This window comes from Stegostoma tigrinum, chromosome 15 (assembly GCF_030684315.1).
Source record: "Stegostoma tigrinum isolate sSteTig4 chromosome 15, sSteTig4.hap1, whole genome shotgun sequence".
Classification (NCBI taxonomy): Eukaryota; Metazoa; Chordata; class Chondrichthyes; order Orectolobiformes; family Stegostomatidae; genus Stegostoma; species Stegostoma tigrinum.
The window spans coordinates 61,756,633-61,773,020 of record NC_081368.1 but is presented as its reverse complement, the minus strand read 5'-3'; the positions used below and the strand labels follow the sequence as shown (position 1 = coordinate 61,773,020).

General features: G+C 39.0%; 1 protein-coding gene across 5 annotated transcripts in view; it reads right to left on the bottom strand.

Annotated features, from left to right (window-relative positions):
• The window catches only part of lrch2 (leucine-rich repeats and calponin homology (CH) domain containing 2), a 114,010-nt gene that overhangs the window by 96,976 nt on the left and 646 nt on the right, over positions 1 to 16,388 (bottom strand). The window lies entirely within an intron of this gene.

Below are 16,388 nucleotides of genomic sequence, written 5' to 3'. Positions count from 1 at the left end.
TAAGGTTCTAGTTTTGCATCACAATGAAAAGTTGTATCATAGTCACATTTGAAGAAAGAGCCACTCATGACAACATTAATTAATTAATTCCTTCCTACTGCAGAAAACCAAATCTAGAATAACCCAACATTCCAGTTGGTTCTCAATGTACTTGCCTTAAAATCTTGTACAGAATCCAGGAATATATCAGCTACTTTATTCAATTTAACCTGGTTTTCCCAAACTATATACAATTTAAAATCACCCTTGCATGCATCTCTAATGTCCTGTTCAATGTCATCCCCTACCTCACCACAACCATTTGGAGACCTGCAGATAATTACTACCAGTATTTTCGACCTCTGTTGCTTCTTAGCTCCACCTAGACTGATTCCACATCAGGATTTCCTATACCAATATTCTCTCACCACTGCAGATATTTTGCTAGTAACAAGGTCATCCTACTTCTTATTCCACTTTTCTTGTCTTTCCTAAAGATCAAATATTCAGAAATGCAGGGTAAGGGTCCAAACCCAAAACATCAGTTTTCCTGCTCCTCTAATGCTGCCAGACCTGCTGTGTTCATCCAGCTCCATACCTTGTTATCTCAGACTCCAGCATTGGCTGTTCCTACTACTTCATTCAACAAACATACTTGTTAACTTTGCAGTAAGTACTGTAAACCTGCAACATTTGGATAGAGGCACTAAACACGTGGAATATTTCAGTCTACAACAATTTGCATACAGCAAATTGGGAACGCAGGAAAGTAATGAGACAGCATGACAAAATGCAAGATTGATAAACTCTCAAAAGACCAAGTAATTGCAAGTAAATTCAAATGGAGGAAAGCATGAGGTAAGAACAAAAGAAGTAGTAGCAGCACACCATGTAGAGGTAAGTCAGCTGATGATTCATAAAATCTTCAGCTTCACATCCACTTCAGTGCCTACTTCACATATCTGCCACTTACTTGACAGGTTAAAAAATCTATCTAAACCATCTCAACTGACTCAACAATGGAGTATGTACAACAATGGAGAATTAAAGATTTACAATGCTCACCGAAGACAACATTTTTTCCCCCTCAGTCCCAACCATTTGTCTCTGCCCACATTCTAGATTTATTAGCCAGAAGATAACTCTTCTGAGTTCATCTTTTCAAGTCCCTTCAGAATTTTCACAACCACAAAATATGCTGAAAATACTTAGCATGTCTGGCATCAGATGTTGAAACATGTTGAATCAGAAAGTTAATCTTTCAATTCAATGATCTTTCCGATGATCTTTTTCTCCTGCCAAAGAATATTTTTGAAGTACTAATTATACCTGCTGTATTACATTAGATTCAAAAAAGCTTTGAACCCAGTTTGCTCTATTTCGTATTGTTTTACCAAACTCGAGTTTCTTTATGCTCATTTGTTCATTTTTAATGAAGATTAAAATCTCCTCATGACTATTACATTGCCATCGCTACAGACTTCAATTATTCACACTTTATGCGCTGTCCAGCAATACAACTGTTGTTAGACACCCTATGCATATAACCAACAGCATTTTCTGATCTTTATCTTCCCCAACTCCATCGATACTACTTCCTGACCTCCTGAACTAAGATTCTTGCTGCTCTCATTATGTCATCATTTGTCAAGTGGGTTACTACTACTTTCTATCCTGTCATTTCACATAGTAAAGAGCTTGACATATTTATTCCCAATATTTCAGTAGAACAACAATTCTAAATTCTTGTATCCTAACTGCGCTGCCAGTTCATCTGTTATGAATGCTTTGCATATTCAGATAAATAGCCTTTCATTTTATACTTTTAAAATATCAATCTTTGAATGTGCAATCATTCAATTCAAAACGTTCAATTATGAATAAATTCTGTCCTTCCTCTGTGCGAATCTGCTTATCCTTATTCAAAGCACTACATTGTAGTATTACCTCAATTAGGCACAGGTTAGTCACGTGGTTACATGTTCAAACCTTGGGATCTAACTCGTCAAACTCAACAGAACACTCCTGGTTCTATACATCACTGATTTTTACATTCTTGATTCAGGAAGTCAGGTAATAGGGTCAATATGGGGAGATTAAGAACAGCAAGTGTCAGAAAACATCAAGGGACTAGTTTAGAAGGTTAGGTTATCCAACTTGATGGAGAATTTTAAAAAGCCTGCAACATTCATCATGGGAGATTCCAGTCTTTATATGGACTCAGCCAAACAAATTGGTAAAGATGAGCAAAAAGAAGCAAGCATAAATGCTGTTGTACATTTCCTTCAGCAACATGCTGTAAGACCAACCAAGGGTACAACGGTTTAGACCTAGTATTCTGTAATATGGATATTCATATATAGTGGTCTAAACAAAGAAACAAGTTAGGAACAATAGGTCATTTGACTCAATTTTTTTATAAAGATCACAGCTGATTTGATTGGGTCATCTACTTCACTTTGTCTTCCCAATAAGCCTTTAGATTCTGGATCAAATTCAGCCATATAACTATGTTATGGCCTTACGTCCACTGGTCTTTGGGAAGAGGGGACTAAATGACCCAAAGAAGTAGGGTTAATTAGTAATGTTGCACAAAAATTTCCACTGGGAAAGAGTGATCATAATACAATTTACTTCCACAGTAAGTTCAAAAATAATAATCACAGTAAAAAGAAAGAATCTTGAACTTGTATAAATCTAATTTCATAAATATGAGACAGCAGCTGGCTGAGGGATGATGGGTTGTTGCTTGACTGCCAAAATGCAACTCATGGAAAATGATCTTTAAAAAATCCAAAAAAATGCTCAAAAACAAAGTACTGCATTAAAAATCTCACAGACAGCTGGCATACCAAGGTGGCTAAGAACTACAAAAACAGAAGACATAGCAAAAATACGTTATTCAGGCCAGAGTCTTCAGTCATTCAATGAGATCATGGCTGATCTGATAATCCTCAAATCCATTTTCCTGCCTTTTCCCTACAACCTTGGATTCCTATATAATCTCGCAGTTTTGAATACGTCTAACGACAGACTTAACAGATCTCTGCAGCAAAGAATTCTGCAGATTCAGTATGCTCAGACATGAAGTGTAAAGAATCAAATAGCCTCCTATTTTGCTATAAATGTGCTACAGCATTTCTACCAGCACTGCGTGTGATTAAGAGGGGGCAATTTCTGGGGAAAGTTTACCCAATGAAACGGTGTACTTAACATTCACGCACAGAAGTCGTTTTCTAAAATTCATAGGGTGGAGTTGTTATTCATTTCCGTTAATTAACTGTGACGTTTGATATTAAACAAACTAATTCACAAGTTTGCCATCAGTTCCAAGCCAAAACCACATTGCATCAATGTAGAACTTAGAAGTATACTACATGTAGGGTGGCGTGCAAGACACATCATCATACCACTGTTGGGTTAGGTTTGAATGCAAGGATCAAATTGCATTTCCACTAGCTGCAGTGAGAAGCAAAACCACTTTGCACTGATGCTGCAGCTGTAGTACCAGGACAGTAGAATCGAAAGTAATTCATAACAAAAACCCCAGCATATTGAGGCTGCATCCTAGTAACACCAAGCTGTACAGTTAAAAACGAAAGCTGTGCTTCAATTTTATTTTATTCTAAGAATGCTATGTGTTCTCCATTAAAAAAAGATTTAGATGACAAATTCAAAGTGTGATGACAAGGTGATGACAAATTCCCACGCTGCTGGCTGCACTCCATTAATTGATCTGATGACAAATACACACAAAACTGCACTAATGGGACCAGCTCTGGTGAATATTTTGAACTAGTAGCACTTCTTCCTCTTGAACCATAGAGTTACCAAAAATACATTCAAACTTACCTAAATTAACAAAGCATGCTGAAAACCATGTCAAACCAAAAAGTTTGCAAAGAAGAGTTAAGATGTCCTTAACATGGACTCAGAGGGAGAATCAAAATTGCATTTTCTTCCCCAAGTAGGCTAATATAAAGTTCTTTAAACAAGAAGGGCAAATAGTAGACACCTTAAAATAAAAATTATACATAGAACACTAACAGTAGCATTGGGAAGAATAATAGGTAACATTTCCAATGTTCACTGTCCTGTCCACAAGAGACAAACTTGATATGAGTATTAACCTGGATCAAAATTTAATCACTTGCAGTGACCAAATGCAAAATAGTCCGTGCATTGGTCTTTTCTGAAGGGGATTATGGTGACACGAGAGGAGTCAGACCATGCAGGAATTTGAAAACAAAGAATGAAAATTATGGAGTCATGACATTGCTTGGCCAGGAGCCAAAGCAAGGTTGAGAGCACAGAGATAATAGGGAATGGAATTTGCTGAGTAATGATACAGATAACAGATGTGGAAGACGTCAAGTTTCAACACAGTAGAATATGGAACAGCAGCAAACAGTGGTACTATCATATGTAGAGGTAACTAAAGTAAAACAAGGAATTCAGCAGATGAGCTGAGATGGTAGAGATGATAGGAAGATTCCAAACCCAAACAAACATAGCCCATTCCAGATACATCTAAGTTGATGCTGAGGTACAACAATGCTTTAGAAAGAAAGGACAAGCAGTAAAAACAAAACCACAAATTTGTACCACAATGAAGTTCTTCAAAGAATCCAAATGGCTTTCACAAGGGCACACAAGAGCAAGTGCAAGAGAAAATACCTCATTATTAGATGGTCAGTTGGGTCAGCCGCTGCAGTGAGCAAATATTGCGTCCAATACCAGAGGAATCGAAATATTGGGAGGCTGCGCAGAAAGCTGAAAGGCAGCATGCTTTAAAAGCAACATTATCCCGACAGCCAGTTGCATGGATCAACTGAGAAGTAGAGAATGGAAGAAGATGAAACCGAATAAAAAGCAGCAGGAAGTGAAGCAGGAACTAGAGGAATAAGAGTCAGAGCTGCAAAACAACCAGGTGAACATGGTACACTTAGGACAGCTTCAGGCCCAGTGTGATAAAGCATACCAGGAGATATACTGCAAGGTTAGTGATTGGTGCACAGCCCAAAATGCTGTGAATGAACTGACTGAAAAATGTAAAATGTAAGAAATGCATCAGATCGGCAAAGCTAACAAAGCTTGTATGGTGAATCATCCAAAACATCAGTGCAAGACTTAAAAGTCCTGAATGGATTTTTAAAAAGAAAATCTACCAGGACTCAAGGCTTTGTTAATCTAGAGACACACAAGTGGAAAAGACATGACCATTCAACACAATGCTGCTGCAGTATATGTGCCCTTTTGTTCTAAATCTCCTCAAATTTCATATTCACCAAAAGGAATGATCTGTGCAGTTGGAACAATAGAATCAGGTGGGGGCAGCAATTATGGGATAGACCAGGAAAAATGGAAGAACAAGCCCTAAATATGCTGAGAGCAGGGACTCCCGCATCTCCTTCTGGAGGGAGTAGATCCTTCAGCACGCCCAGCATTTCACCCTACGAATCAACTGACCACAACCCATCAGGGTGGCCAGAACAATTGTCCAATTACTCAGACAACCCTGTTTAGTTTGGCCTCTCCCACCACCATCACCTGAACCTGCCAGTCTACCTGGTCTTACAGGGCTACAGCACCAAATAGTACAATAGACAGTCATCATTTCTGTCAGCCACTTTTTATCTAATTGTCTAAATTTTAATCATCTGGTCCTCTGACAGTGCCAACACACCAACCGGTTTCCAAACCTCAGTTGGGATTAACAAATGTCAGTCCTGAGGCAAGGCCTGACACAAATGCTACTGAATGACAAAAAGGGAAATTCAGAAAATTCAATAAGAGCAACTTTTGGGGGTAACGTGGACCAGTGCAAGCCAAGATCAAACAGAGTCAATTTTTAAAAAAGACTCCACCTTTTACTGGTGGAGAAGGGTGGTGAGGTGACTCAACTTGGTCAGGCATTGTATAAGGACAACAGATGACACCTTAAATCAATTCCGCAGAATGGCACCCCTGTTGGTCCACACTGTCAGCTGGATTGCAAGATGCAATCGTCAGTTCAATGCAGTAATGCAAAAATGCTCTATTGTCAGACACACTCTCCTCTGGCTTTGGTATTCAATATCGGCTCCATTTTGCTATTGCAGATGTTTAGATCCAAAAATTCCTTGACACTACTTGAACTGATTGATTTGTCTAGCACTTTCAGAGCAGCAGGACAGGAGTAGCAAATACTAGTACTACTGTTGTCACGCACATCAGTAAGATAGGGAGACAGAAATGTTTTTTTGCTGTTTCTGGCTCTCTGAAAATCACCAGTAACTTCCAGCAATTGCAAGTTTTTCTCTGGGGACCACTGTGTCTGTGTGTAGGTGTGTGTGTGTCTGTGCCTCAGTCTGTGCCTGTTTGGGTTGGGGGGGGGGGGGGGGGGGGGGGAGAAGAGATGTTGATTGTTGGTCGAATAAAAAGACTGTTTTTCAACTGAGCTCACATACTTGCTTAATATTTAATCTTTGCTCACAACCAAGATCTGACTATGCATTTGGAGGATCTGTCAATTCACACTTCTTCTTTCCACTATTCGATTAATGATATCTTTATTTATATTATCATTATCATCATCATCATCATTATTATTATCATTATTATTATTATGTAGTGTGCAGAAGCCAAGGTTTATCATGCAGGAAATGAAGGTTAAAGCATCAATAGAAAAGCCTGCTTAAATCAGGAAGCAAGTATGAGGAGATTGCTGTTAATCTATTTCTGATAGGGAATCACGATTGCCAGGATAGCATGGAATTCATTCTCTAGGGCTATCTGAGCCAGCAGGTCAATCAAGTAGGATCTCATTTTAAATCAGTCAGAACAGTTGCACTTGACAATGCAGTTCCTCAGTACAAAGCTGAAGTATCAAGGTCGATCACCACTTCTCAATAAAATTTGAGGACGAGAGACAACTATAACTACAGCAACACTATATTAGCCATATGTTCTAATTTTATCTGCAGATGCTTGTACTGTGTACTTACTTAGCGACAGATTAGTGGGAGGAAAGTGAAGTAATCAAAACAGTCATGAAAAATTCTTGTGCTATTTTTCATACCAAATGCATGTGAAACATTATGCTGAATTTTTAAATTGCATATCTATTTACGTATACTACACATCTAATAAATTAGAAATGAAATCCAACACATCTGGATTCCTAACTTATTATATGTAGCTAGTGGCTAATGTAGTGGACAACACTGACTAAATTATGTGAAAAGTCAAGATGAACAAGGCATGACAACAGTAGTCAACAAAAATTTAACAATGCAGTTATAAGACAACCTTGATTCAATCTGTACTTTCCTAAACCCTGGCAAAAATTTGGCAGGCATCTTACAATAGAATGCCAATAATATCCAAATCTAGGAAGAAATTGATGTTTTAAAATAAGCCACAAAGGACACAAGTGACTTTGCTAATCCAGAGATATACAAGTGGAATATTTATAACAATTCCACACAATTCTGCTGCAGTATACCAATTCAAAATTCAAATCCAAAAAAAGCTGAAAGCAATGACAATCTACCAATGATGAAAACAGCAGTTAAACAAATTCACTCACGAAAAGATATTGTTACTTTCAGTTACCATCCTTAAATTTACTCCACTATAAACCTGGAATGGAAGATTTATCATCTAACAGTTTCTTAAAAATCAAATGCATGTTGTGTGTATTGGCATTAATCCTTTAAACAAATTTTCTTTCAGTAGCATGATATAACCTTAGACATGTGTTTACCAACGACCACTTGTTCCAAATTTAAGTTCATATCATGGGTGTCTTACCTCCAATTCACCAATACTCACTACAAGTGAGTGTCCAATCATCACATTTCCAAACGCATATTTTTCTCTCTTCTGTTCAAACATCTTTACCAACCCATGTTGTTCCCAGACAAGCTTCCACCTACAGTACTTCACTGGCTATATACTACTTTGGCATGCTCAAGATCAGGAAAGACACCATGTAAAAGCAAATTTATCACAATCTTCTCTCTACACTGAAACACAATTATTCTAAAGCATATCAGGAGGTATTAGAAACAATATGTTCTTCAGACAACATGAACAGTCAGTTTTAAGACAAAAATAAACCCAAATACAACTCAATCTATTGAACTCATAAAAGCCAAAAGAAGTTTGAACCATGTACTCAAATATTTTAGAATTCACTAACTCAATTTTCAGGTGTTATCACCTACTTAGAGCGTGTAAAATCTATATGGATGTGAGTTTGCTCACTGAGCTGGAGGGTTAGTTTTCAGACATTTCATCACCATTCTAGGTAACATCAGTGAGCCTCTGACGAAGCACTGGTGTTATGTCCCACTTTCTATTTATATGTTTAGGTTTCCTTGGGTTGGTGATGTCATTTCCTGTTCTTTTTCTCAGGAGGATGGTAGATTGGCTCCAAATCAATGTGTTTGTTGATGGAGTTCCGGTTGGAATACCATGCTTCTAGGAATTCTCATGCGTGTCTCTGTTCGTCTTGTCCTAATCAAAGTGGTGTCCTTCCTCATCTGTATGTAAGGATACGAGTGACAGTGGGTCATGTCGTTTTGTGGCTAGTTGATGTCCATGTATCCTGGTGGCTAGCTTTCTGCCTGTTTGTCCAATGTAGTGTTTGTCACAGTTCTTGCAAAGTATTTTGTAGATGACGTTTGTTTTGCTTGTTGTCTGTATAGGGTCTTTTAAGTTCATTAGCTGCTGTTTTAGTGTGTTGGTGGGTTTGTGGGCTACCCTGATGCCAAGAGGTCCAAGTAGTCTGGCAGTCATTTCGGAAATGTCTTTGATGTAGGGGAGAGTGGTTACGGTTTCTGGGCCTGTTTTGTCCGTTTGTTTAGGTTTGTTGCTGAGAAATCGGCGGACTGTGTTCATTGGGTACCCATTCTTTTTGAATACGCTGTATAGGTGATTTTCCTCTGCTCTGCGTAGTTCCTCTGTGCTGCAGTGTGTGGTGGCTCGTTAGAATAATGTTCTAATGCAGCTTCTTTCGTGGGTGTTGGGATGGTTGCTCCTGTAGTTCAGTATTTGGTCCGTATGTGTTGTTTTCCTGTAGACGCTGGTTTGAAGTTCCCCATTGGCTGTTCGTTCTACTGTGACATCTAGGAATGGCAGTTTGTTGTTGTTTTCCTCCTCTCTTGTGAATGTTATGCCAGTAAAGGGTATTATTGATGGTCTTGAAGGTTTCCTCTAATTTGTTTTGTTTAGTGATGACAAAGGTGTCATCCACGTAGCGGACCCAAAGTTTGGGTTAGATGATTGGCAGAGCTGTTTGTTCGAGTATCTGCGTTACTGCCTCTGCTAAGAACCCTGATATCGGAGATCCCACAGGTGTATCATTGGTTTGTCTGTAGGTTTTGTTATTGAAAGTGAAGTGGGTGGTAAGGCATAGGTCCACTAGCTTGATGATGTTGTCCTTGCTGATGAGGTTGGTGGTGTCTGGTACATGTGTCTTTGGTTCTTCTAATAGTGCAGTCAGTGTTTCTTTGGCCAGGTTGATGTTGATGGATGTGAACAGGGCTGTTACGTCAAAGGAGACCATTATTTCATCCTCTTCTATCTTGGTGTTTTTGATGGTGTTCAGGAATTCTTGGGTGGAACGAATGGAGTGGCGGGAATCTTCTACTAGGTGTTTTAGTCTTTGGTGTAGTTCCTTGGTTAATCTGTAGGTTGGTGTTCCAGGTAGCGAGACTATGGGTCTGAGGGGGGCTCCTGGTTTGTGAATTTTTGGTAGTCCGTAGAAGCGTGGTGTGTTGGATCCATCTGGTTTCAATTTTTGGAAGTCTCTCTTGTTTAATTCTCCAGATTTTTGAAGTTTTTTGAGTAAGGTTGTGATTCGGTTCTCCAGTTGTTGGGCGGGGGTGGGGGGGGTTGGGTCTATCGCCACCTGTTGGTAAGTGTCGGTATCTGTAAGCAGTGCGTTCGCTTTCGCAATGTAGTTTGTTCGGTTTAAACTGACTGTCAAGCGTCCTTTGTCTGCAGGTAGGATAACGATGTTTTTATCTTTTTTGAGTCCTCTTAGGGCTTTCCTTTCTTGTGTATTGAGTGCGTTTTCTTCCTTTTTCCTGCTTAATGTTGGTGCGACTGTCTGTCCGATGGATTGCTGGGTTTCTTCTGCGAGTTTGTTGTCTTTCAGTGTTGTTTCTAACGCTGCTAAGAAATCTTTCTTGTCCACATCCCGGAAGTTGTAATTTAATCCTCTTACTAAGACGGCTTTTTCAGTGTCTGTTAATGGTCGGTCAGATAAGTTTTTTATCCATGCTTCTGTGCTGTCTGTGTTGTTATTTTGTGTGAGTTTGTCTAGTTTTTTCTGCAGGTCTAGATTTTTCGTTTTCTGTGTTTGCCATGTCTACGGCTCATTGTACTGCGTCTGTCCATTCCTGGTGTGTCGCGTTGGTGAGTGAAGTTTTTTGGCGCGAAATTTCCCGGTTGTATTTACGGAGTCTGTTGTGGGCATCATTGATCATTTCTCTAAGCATTCTGTGGCCGTTTTGCTCAGCTATTCTTTTGGCTAGTGGGGTGTTAAGGGGAGGTTTGTATTTGAGACATTTAGGTAATACCTGTTTCCTTAGGCATTCATGCAGGAAGTACAGCTGTTCGCGGTGGCACTCTGTCGGATGGCATTGGTTTCCCATCTTCGGGCCAGTTTTAGCGTCGTGCGCCCATAGGTGCTAGTGAGTTTTGAGAAGATTTGTAGCTCAGGTTGAGGTTCTGGATGTGAGTTTGCTCGCTGAGCTGGAAGGTTAGTTTTCAGACGTTTCATCACCATTCTAGGTAACATCATCAGTGAGCCTCCGAAAAAGCGCTGGTGTTATGTCCCGCTTTTATTATGTTTTTTATTTTTTATTATGCTTTTTATTATGTTATCCATGTCAATCTTACTTTCTTGTACTACACACCTTTAAGTTTCATAAATTTCCTGGTCAAATGCATACCCAATTGCATTTCATAATACATTCTCTGCCCCACAGTCTGCATTCTACATTTACATCTTAATTTCCTACTCTCAACTGTGTGCACCTGATCAAAATCTCCAAATGTAAATAAGACTCTAATAGTACTGTCCGCCCCCTTCCACAGTTATGGTCATGACTGGGTATTCTTGAAGAGGAGCATGTCACGTCCATCAATGCTCTTGATGCCTCTGAAGAAAGGTGGATGCCGCAGTTGATTTAGGCCCTTCCTGCTCTCCCTCCCCCACCTCACCTTTGGTGGTTTGCATTTCCACAATGGGCTTTATTTGTAAATACTCAATTCATTACACAGGTATTTTTACTGGTGGCGGTTACAAATTCAGAAAAAAAGCAAAATAAAAAGTCACAGTGGAAGGCACTCAGCTTTCTGGGTAGAAAGAAAATAAAACCCTGTATGAAAGAAAAAAATCATATCTGCAATACGCAAAGAATTCAATATTTGATAAATCTTGTAACAATTAAATACATTTCATATTCATGAACTTCCATAACCTCAGTACATTACATTAATACTGCATTTCACAAACTTACTGCCATATTTAATTAAAACAACTACATTAAATGTTCTGTCTCTCCCACCATCTATGAAGGAAGCTGTCAAATAGCCAACCCTGTACTTTTATGCACACCACCCAGATCTCTTTAAAAAGTCATTAGTATTTGAATTAAGCGCTAGCAAATTGAACATAAGCAGGGTTCACTCCGGGCCGGTAAGTCACTACCAATGGGTAACTCCCTCCACAGTCAAGCCAACAGGAAGTAGCACAGTTCAAAAACTTCACATACATCGTTGTTTTAAGTTTACAGTGCCAGCAAGTCAAGAAACCTGAAGAAAGGTACTGCACATAAAGTAGATTTCATACATCTAGAGCCTCAACTTAAATACAGCTTTTTGTGTTTTTCTTGTAGTCCAGAATGATGAGTATGTACTACATGGAGAAACTTCCTGTTTGCAGCAAACACTCGACCATAACAACCACAAGGACTCATATTTAAATATGAACCGGTTCATAGCAATTGATATCTACCTGCATACTGTTTGGGATGTAACAACAGGCCTTATCATGCCTGTTAAGGATGGACTGTAGGGACGAGTGGATGCAAAAGTTAGAGCTACGCTCCCAGGCAAAAGTGAAACAGTTCAAAATTGTGCATGCCGAAATGTCAAAAGATAGGGAGTACAATGTTTGATTCAGGTCTGCACGGAGTTAAATTCAACTTAAGCAGTGTTTTCTGCATTACCCTCTATGTCAGAAGGTTAAAAAACAGAATTAAGGCTTCTATTCTAGACCTAAAACTGTTTAATTCTGGTGCACAATGCACGTACAAATCTTACATTTAAACCTAAACTGGTTTCATTCCTGATGGTTCCTTGAGTTAACAGCCTAACAAGTGAATACAGCTTCAGATAAGATACAGGAGAATTGTCAATACCATGGATATGTAACTCAAAAGTAATCAATGAGTATAAACAGTTAAGAGCTGAAGAAAAATTGTTGGGGTGGGCAGGCAGGAATGTGGGTTTGAGGTTTCAATCAGATCAGCCATCATCTTGAATGGCAGAGCAGGTTCAAGACGCTGAATGGCCTACTCCGGCTTCTAATTAACTATAAATGAGCAAGATTATTCAAACCAATTAGTTCCTCATTTTACTAAAAATTATTGTAGCAGAAACACAATTTGCAAAAAGTTTTGAATCCAGTCAGATTTTATGCTCACTAACTTACCTAGAAGGGTATTCCAGGTACTAACACACTTCAATGAACAGGTTGCATGAACCATTTCTTGATATCAGTTTAAGTTGCCTTTTAGCAGTTCCTGTCTAACATCTCCTTGGCCTGCTGTTAATGTTTACTTTTCGTATGCCTATCAATTCCATAGTTTCCTAAACCACACCTTTAGCTTCCAACATCAATGGTCTTGAGGCCACCCCTCTACAACGCCTCACGGTCAAGGATGTTTTCATATGGCCTAGGCAGAAGACTGTATTTCATTAAAGTAGCCTCAGATTTATGCGGAACTACATGGTCAAACCAGTAATGTCAAAATGAGATAGTAGAAATTGCTGATGCTGGAACCTGAGAATAACAAGCTGTGGAGCTGGATGAACACAGCAGGCCAGGCAGCATTGGAGGAGCAGGAAAGCTGACGTTTTGGGTCTGGACCCTTCTTATTCTGAAGAAAGGTCTAGACCCAAAACGCCAGCTTTCCTGCTCCTCTGACACTGCCTAGGCTGCTGTGTTCATCTAGCTCCACACCTTATAATGTCAAAATGAGATGACTGCTGCTACATCGAGACTCAGGATGGCAAACATTACTATTATTACTAAAGCTCTAACCTCACCAAAGATTGGGTCGCCGATTATCTCATACATGCATGCATGTCTGGATTAAATTTGACCATATAAACTTCAACTGTATCTTCAGTAGTTAATTGATTCTCATTGGTTTTTCTGTAAAAATTAAATTGCCATAAAAACAGTGAAGATGATATCGTGGACCTTAACAGGTTGGTGGAATGGGCAGGGAAATAAATTCACCGCATGAATGTTAAATGAATGAGGAGAAATAATTCTTTGATAGAGTACAAGAAAGCAGGTTCCTGGAGCTGTTGCAAATATTTCTGAAGATGGCCACACACGTTAGTAAATCATCTGGCATTATGAGGTTTATAGCCAGAGACAGAGATCACAAAAGTTGGGAAGTTATACTAAAACCATATAAAGCATCAAGTCAACCACAGGTGGACAATTGCACTCAATTTGGGTTATCACACTTTTGAAAGGATGTGCAGATTTTGGGAGAGGGCACAAGACAAAAAAACTAAAACAATTCCAAGGCTGAGAAATTACAATTGTGTGGATGGGCTGGGAGCCAAGGTTTGATCTTCTTCGAATAAAGAAGATCAAACAGATTTGACAGAGGTGTTCTAAAGTACAGAGCAAATAGAGAGAAAATGTTTCCAGTAACTGAACAAGAGTTGTTCAAATTTAAGATGGTCAAAATGACATGAAAAAATTTGAAAGTAAATCTAAGAAGTGGTTAACATTTGGAATGTACTGCACGATCAGATATTATGGAATCAATATCCACTAGACCATCACCATTCAAGAAGGAACTGTTTAAATACAGAACAAGCTGAGAAATGAGACTAACAAAAGAGTTGGTTGGAGCAGAACTAATAAGCTGAATAACCTCCTGGATAGACATATTCTAGACTGCATAAGATAAAATATTTAAATGAGGCATGAACATGATCCACTATCACTAGTATCTTTACATACAGATGAGGAAGGACACCACTTTGACTGGGACAACACATCCATCCTAGGACAAGCCAAACAGAGAGACACACGAGAATTCCTAGAGGCATGGCATTCCAACCGGAACTCCATCAACAAACACACAGGCTCCAAATCAATCTACCATCCTCTGAGAAAAAGAACAGGAAATGACATCACCAACCCAAGGAAACTTAAACAGATAAACAGAAAGTGGGACATAACACCAGCACTTCACCGGAGGTTCACTGATGATGTTACCTAGAATGGTGACGAAACGTCTGAAAACAAACCTTCCAGCTCAGCGAGCAAACTCACATCCAGAACCTCAACCTGAGCTACAAATCTTCTCAAAACTTGTTATACGTTTAAAAATGTGTAACTGCAGAAATCTCAAAAGCGCTTCTGGAAGTAGTCAGCATCTGCCATTTTTGACTTTCATACATTTGATTTTCAGTTGAAAGCACTGTCAGGTAGTACAGAATTTATGTTTATTCTTCAACATAACTTAGTCCTCAGAAATTTTACACTTTTTAAAACAGTATGCTTGTACGATTGATAAAGACTTGTAATCTTTTATACATATTGATCCAACACAAAATCAGTCTTCAAAAGAAAACACGGCAGTCATTTCCCTACTTTGTCTTTAAAATTAAGCTCAACTGGATACCCAGCTTTAATTTTTACAATTCACATTTGTATATATGAGCCTGTAAATAAACCAAAGCATCTGCAATTATGCATACATTTTAAGGGATCAGGATCCATTCCAGTTTAGGAATTTAATAATTCTTTGAATACTGTTGCTACATTGCTTTCTCCAGCATAGGCTGCTATCATCTGACTTGCCAGGGTTCACATCAGAAAACCACCTCAAATACACAAGAAGTGGGATACCATATACTTTCATCCTAATATGTATTAATTTGGCCAGATTCTTACTAAAGATGTATGGATTAAAATACTGAAATACCGTATAGAACTTTAACATAGCAGAACATTCCATTGGTGCCTCTCAACAGATTTGTAAAATTAAAGTTTTAGACCAAGGCATATATGGAGATATTAAGGCTGCTGACCACTCTCTTGGTCAAAGGAGATCAAATGGGAGATCTTTGAAGAAAGAGTGAGGGAAAACAGGCGAATAAGTTTAGTTTCAAATTCCAGAGCTTAGGTCCTTGATATCCACTAATGGTGCAGTGATACAAGTAAGGGTGTTCAAGAAGCCAGAATTGGAGAAGGGCAGATAACTCCAATTAAAACAATTACAAAAGACTAAATAAAAGGCATAAGTAGAATGACAGTTCCTACACAAACAAAGTTGCTGGAAAAGCTCAGCAGTTCAGGCAGCATCCGTGAAGGAGAAAACAGAGTTAACGTTTTGAGGCCGGTGACCTGGGTCACTGGACCCGAAACATTAACTCTGTTTTCTCCTTCACGTATGTTACCAGACTTGCTGAGCTTTTCCAGCAACTTTATTTTTGTTCCTGATTTACAGCATCCGCAGTTCTTTTGGTTTTTATGAATGACAGTTCCTGCCAGCCATGCAATCACACAAATTTGCTTCAGACAACCACTTCAGTGACTACCACAGGACAATACAAAAACTTCTCGGAACAATCCCACAGGAATTACAAGTTAACAAGCACTAAATAAAAAATAAGTGTTTCAAACATGATATAAATAATGTTATTGACACCAGTTCCAGAAAATGGGGACCTCAATTTGCAAAGGGCAAAAGTGAAGATTAGTTTATCCAGTTTGTGAATTAAACGTACTTCCTGAAATTTAGGGTAAAATGCTTACATATACGAGGATCTCTCTCTACAAGTAAGGTTCTATCCCAATAAACCACAATATGAAGGAACTTGAAACCTACTGCGCTTAAGAAAGCAAAATGGATCCTCTGCAAACCAAATAACCTGGGGCTTTCGAATCTAAATCGGCGAACAGAAAAGATAATGTTACACGAGCAGTGACCCAAGGCTTCGACGGGGAAACGGGAGGCAGGAGGGAAGAAAGGCTAACAGCCATCACAAAGAGGACTTGTTTATGTCCGTGGTGATTCCTGATCGACAGTAGTCGGTATCACGACGCGTAATGTGGAAAACATGAGACAGAAAAAAAAAATTGGAAAAAAAAG